A 6206-nucleotide genomic window follows, 5' to 3' on the forward strand; every position below is an offset into this window, starting at 1 on the left:
TAGTTATTTTTGCATTGCTTATTTCAGCGCCGTGAATATTGATTGCCGTGTCTTCGAGATATAGAAACACAATTTTTAACCAATCAGCGCACGTATTTACTTTGTGCTATTTTCTAATTAACAATTAGACTACGAGCCCGAGTTTTCTATGAGCAAATAGTCAACGAGGCGCAGCCGAGTTGACTATCGCTCATAGAAAACGAGGGCGAGTAGTCTAATTGTTTTAGTAGAAACTCTAAAGGATTGCAGTCCGAAACCTACAATATTGTGCACTTTGAAGACAAAAATCAAGAAAATTTACCGCTTAAAGAGCTACTCTCGCGCGCGACTGTTTTCTATTCGCCGATAGAAAACAGTCGCGCGCTCGCGTAGCTCTTTCAGCGGTAAATTTTCTTGATTTTTGTCTTCAAAGTGCACAATATTGTAGGTCTTGGACTGCAATCCTTTAGAGTTTCTACTAAAACAATTAGACTACTCGCCCTCGTTTTCTATGAGCGATAGTCAACTCGGCTGCGCCTCGTTGACTATTTGCTCATAGAAAACTCGGGCTCGTAGTCTAATTGTTAAATAACGTTAATGTAGGCGGGACCAGTGAGCCGTGACACGAAATAAACACTATGCATGCCATTCGCACAAAGTTATTTTTTAGCCTTTTTTAGCCTTTTTATTCTTATTGTCTATTGTTTGTATGTACATATTTTAGCGCTTTTACTATATTTACACATGTAATTTTATTCAAACACCTAACTTGAAAATGACCGTCGAACGGTCGAAACGTCGTTCTAATTTTTTAGCGTTCAATTTTATTATACAATCAACTTCTAAAAACTTGTTGATTCGAATTAAGAGGAAAAGAGTAAAATTTTTGTATGTATATTATCAACAAGTAATCATACGGTTTTTCTCGTTCAATTTGGAATTAATTTGCACTTGCGAGTTTTTCAAAAAGCTGAAATTACGCTCGCCGAAGCGGCTCGCGCAATTTCAGCTTTTTGAAAAACTCACTCGTGCAAATTAATTCCAAATTGAACTCGAAACCGTATGATTACCAATACAAATATAGACACATATGTTCGACGCTTTCAGTAATCATAAACATAATTACTCAGACACTCCTGAAATAATTTTTTTTTCTGAAACGAAATGTCTTGGCTATGGGGAATTACACAGTTTATAACTTAGCTAGCAGAGACGCACAATCAAATTCAATATACGTACGCGTGCACCGCGTCAATGCCGGTTTTCACGTGACGTCATAAAATTGTAAAATCGTAAATCGCGAGGTCTACTGGTTTTATATCCGACCAGGTTAAAGAAGACTTAAAAACATATATTTTCACAAGTTTTCAGTTCAATTGAAAATACAGAATATTAAATACTGGCTTTTCACCCTATACGTGACACCAACACAGCGTCCATGACAAAGTTTTCTCCTGTGCGAAAAAGGTCTCTCCTTGTGATTTTTAGCAGTTTGGACAATTAAAGCATTAGGAGAGACATAAATGTGGTTGCATAGTAGTTCACGAGAGAAAAGAAATCACGTTGGAAGAGCACAAGTAAATTCCAGATGTTTTCATTGATTTCCAGCGGCCATGTTTTTGCCCCTCCGGGGGACATCAACATGGCGTTTCCACACTGAGCTCTACAAATTTCAGTCGAACGTTTTGGCAAATAACTTAACAACGGAATACCATACAGATCTGAGACTTGGTGAAGATGTTTAGTTCGTATCCTTTATAACATTACATTTCTTGGCTTCTTTCATCTACTGGTTTCGATTTTAATATTTAATGGCGTGACAGTGAAAACCACGTTGATAGCGTGAGCAAATTGCTTCGCCAGAAAAACGTTCTTGCATGAGTTTTTGGTGCGGATTTTGATGTACATTTCCACCGGCAATGTATCAAGTTGTTGTTCACGTGGGGTGTTTGAAGAGCCCCCAAGAAGCTAGAGTATCGCCTCGAGCAACTCTTACGCTATTTTCATGCTCTCAAAACTTTTTGCGTGTCCGATTTTGTTAAGTAGACCATGGTATAAAGACATAGAAAAGGAGGCTTTATTTTTTAATTTAAAGCAGACCAGTTGAGAAATGTACTGTTGTGTTTGTTGTGTTTTAGTTATCACGTCTTTTTTCAGTTGTTTTTATACCTCGTTGGAGTCACCTGACATTGGTTTTCGCCAACAGCACAGTAATCTGTAGCCGCCCTTGCAACTTTTCTTTTGAAGCCACGTTCCTTTCGTTCGTTCCACTAATCAAACAAAAAAAATCAAACAAACAAGCAAACAAACAATGATGTTAAGAAGATTATACTAAGAAATATTGCACTGGCGTGAGTTCTGACAAGCTTCAACTTTCGGTGTGGTTTCAATTGATTTACTGCAAGGGAAAGCGAAACTAGATGATTATTATTGGTGATGACAAATGGAGCCAGAATAAAGAAATTCAAAATATTCTGCAGGAAGACTAAATCACCCAAATGTAGTTCTCGGAACTCATCAGGAACTGTCTTCACTTCGATAACTCGAACCCTCAATAACTCGAACCTCCCGCTAACTCGAACCTTATCCGATTTCCCTCCAGGTTGTTTCTTACTCATTTTACCCTTGTTAACTCGGACTCCCGATATCTCGAACCTTTTTCGATTTCCCTTGAAGGTTTAAGTTATCGGGATTCAACTGTACACCTACAGTGAGCTACTGAAAAGAGCAGGTCTACCAAGTCTGCACCAAAGACGCCTACAAAACATTGCCATTCTAATGTATAAAGTAAAACACGGACTTGTGCCCACTTATATAACAGAAATATTTAATACAGCCCCGAAACGATATAATCTGAGGAACGCTGATTTTAATATTCCACGTTTTCGCACAGTACATTATGGAAAACATTCTTTACGATATTTCGGCCCTTATCTATGGAACAAACTAGACCACAGTGATACAGAAAAACCCAATGTCACGAGTTTTAAAAACAGTATTGGGGGAAAAGACCTCACCCGTCTTATACAAACTGAGTGTAAATGTGACATATGCAGCTAGCCGATATACATTTTTAAATTTTTAATTTTTAACTCTTAACTGCAATTTTTATCTTTCACCTACTTTTATAATAAAATTTTATATTCTATTGTAATTTACTTATTTATTCATTTATTTATTTATTTATCTATGTAGTACGGTTCTTTTTTTTCTTCTTCTTAGAATTTAAGTGTAAATATTTTAACTTTAAATAGCTTAGATATATAATAATGTAAATAGTGTCCACAATTAGTTTTTTTTTAAGCTAAATACTTCAGACACTTTAATAAAGTATTTCATTCATTCATTCATACAGTCGCAGGCCAGGAAGTCAAGAGTATAAATGCTTAGCCCAAATGTCTTTATGAAGGGCATAGAAGTATTACTACTTTCCCTGGATGAGCTGCTCATCCATCAGGGATTATAACCCGCACCCCGCTGTTATTTTGTTTCGTTGCCTAAATAGTTCCCGGATACATTCAAATAAACGGTATTCAGACAGAGCTTTTTTGACCATCTGAGACTGGGAAGGTGGAAGTCCTACGTACAGTCCTGGGACTACGACAATGTTAATCGGCATGTGTACTGTATATTGTATCCAAAAACATCGTCCTTGAGTTTCTTCAAAATGAGATAATGATCATGATGCCACATAACGTGGAAATTACTTCATAATTTCAGAAAAAATAATAACTGAAAAGTACCTTTCGGATGTCTAGGTCTCCAACTTCCAATATAACTGATACTTGTATTTCCTTTGTTGATGGTGTTTTTGGAGTAATTTGGGAGGTAGAAGGGTTGTCTAGGTAATAAAAAATAAGAAAAAGGCTGGTGAAAATAGAGAAAATTATAGCATAAATACTACAACTACATTTTGGCATTGAGACTTTTCGCCAAAGTTAAGGAAACAAACATAAGGGTATATAAAGAACTTAAAAACAGGAACTTGAAAGAGAGCTAACTTTATTAACACGTACTAACTGTCATGATACGGAGAAGCGGATTTAACAAGCATTTGGATAAGGGTAGTTAAATGACTAAAGGAAAAGCCCTGGGAACGACGTTGGATGAACTAAAACAGGGAGAATGAACAGTGCGCACGCTGTAAGAACCTGTGTATGACGTATCGTGTTTGTATCACGTGTTTTGAAGCACGTGGATTGTCTTTGATTTTTTCGATTCGCCATGTTGTTTTGTTTGGAAGAACTTTGGACACTTGTACTTTGAACGAATTCGAAACATTCGAAATGAATTAACTTTTACTCGTAGTAGTCATGAATATTTGGATCTACAACTGGTTGTATTAAAGTTATGAATAATAAAATAATAATAAATGGGAATTTGCAGTGGCACTTCCACAGGGTGGCTCCTCGTCCACTGTTCCCGATCGAATTGGAATTTAGCAGTGTTGATTTTTGTAGAGGGAGGAAAAGCAAAGAACCCGGAGAACAACCCTCGGAGCGAGGACGAGATCCAACAATAAACTCAACCCACACATGACGCCCGGTCCGGGAATCGAACCAGGGCCACATTGGTGGAAGGCGAGCGCTCTCACCACTGCGTTAAAGGTCTTGGTTTTAGACGTTTATCATTTGATATAATGTGTAGCACCTGGGCTTCGTTACAAGGGAGGGGGTAAGCTACTTTAAATGAAATACTTTAATGTCGTTGGCTTTGAAGACAAAGAATGCTTACCAGAGGGCGTATTTAACGTCGATGCCCCTGTAGAAGATAATGAAGGCTCGTTTGTGGTCGGATTCGATGTCGATGGGTCTGAAGACAAGGACGGCTTGTCAGTGGAAGGATTTGACGTCGATGGACCTGAAGACGATGAAGGGTCTGTGGGTGGTGCAGTGTGTATCTGGCAGCTTCCATTCTTAATCGAGACATCATCTATGGCTAAATCACCCGACCAAGATGATCCTACTATTCCCTCAAATGTCACCTAGATGAATTCCAGATGTATATATAAAATCATTGGAAATCTGATATATTTATCTATTTATTTATTATTCAAGCTATTTATTTATTTATTTGTTTATTATTTTAGCTAGTCAAGACTTGTACATAGAAAAGAAAGAGTCCCACTTGGCTGCAATTAGAACATCGACAGAGGGCGTTTCATGTGGGAAATTAAAAATGATTCTAGTAGCTTTACAGAACAGACTCCAAAGACTCATAGCCATCCTTGCTGCTATGACCACCCCAGATGGTCAGTACACAAGTAACGCCAAGTAAAATTATCTAAGTCTAAAAGCATATATTTGAGAACAAATCTGCTCCTTTTGATGAAATTTGTCAGCGATCGGTTTCTTCACCTCTAAGACATGACAAGACCGCCCGAGCTTATTGTCAATATAATATTCTTTTGTATAAAACCGCCACAGGACAAAGAACTTTCTATTTCAGGATAGTTAAACTCTGGTACTCATTAGACTCTACTCTTAAGTTGAAGCCAACACTAAAGGACTTCAGCTTAATTTCAAATTTTTTAGAGACATATTTGTTTTACCTTTTTACCTTTTTTTTTTCTTTATAAACATTAATTACATTTTAATATTTGATTAATCTTTAAGTTACTTATGTATCTCTTTATTCTGAAAAGCCCATTTGGGACGAATAAAGTATGTGTGTATGTTTAATGAGTGACCTAGAGTGGTATTGAATGTGTCACCCACCCTATGCTTCGATCACAAAGGCATGTAATTTTCAGTAGACCAGCGAAGCTTCCTCTATATAGAACTATCGCCCCATACTTGTTGGTGTGCGGTAAAAGAGAATTGTCTCTACACCATTTAAGTAGTCCATCTTGTGCATTATTAAATAATGTAGCGACTCAGTCAATGAAATCGCCCACACAATAAATTGTAGTATCATCCGCATACATATATATATTTCGCCTGGAGTGACTGAGTCGATTTGATCGCTTGTGCACAAATTAAATCCAAGTAACGACCCTTGTGGTATTCCATATAGGTGATTTGCGTATTTGCGTTTTACGATTTAGCGGAATTTCGCACCTATCTTCCGCGCTAATTGGGACCTTCGTGAATTGAAATGGACTCAATTATGATAACTTTGTTTTTACTCAAAGTTACTCGAGCTTTTGTTTTGTAACAAGAAATAGCTGCAATTAGTTGGTCGGACTGTATTTTCAAATCATTTTAACACGCGCCTACGTTAACTTT

The sequence above is a fragment of the Oculina patagonica genome, chromosome 1, assembly GCF_052425735.1.
Source record: "Oculina patagonica isolate OP01 chromosome 1, crgOcupat, whole genome shotgun sequence".
Classification (NCBI taxonomy): domain Eukaryota; kingdom Metazoa; phylum Cnidaria; class Anthozoa; order Scleractinia; family Oculinidae; genus Oculina; species Oculina patagonica.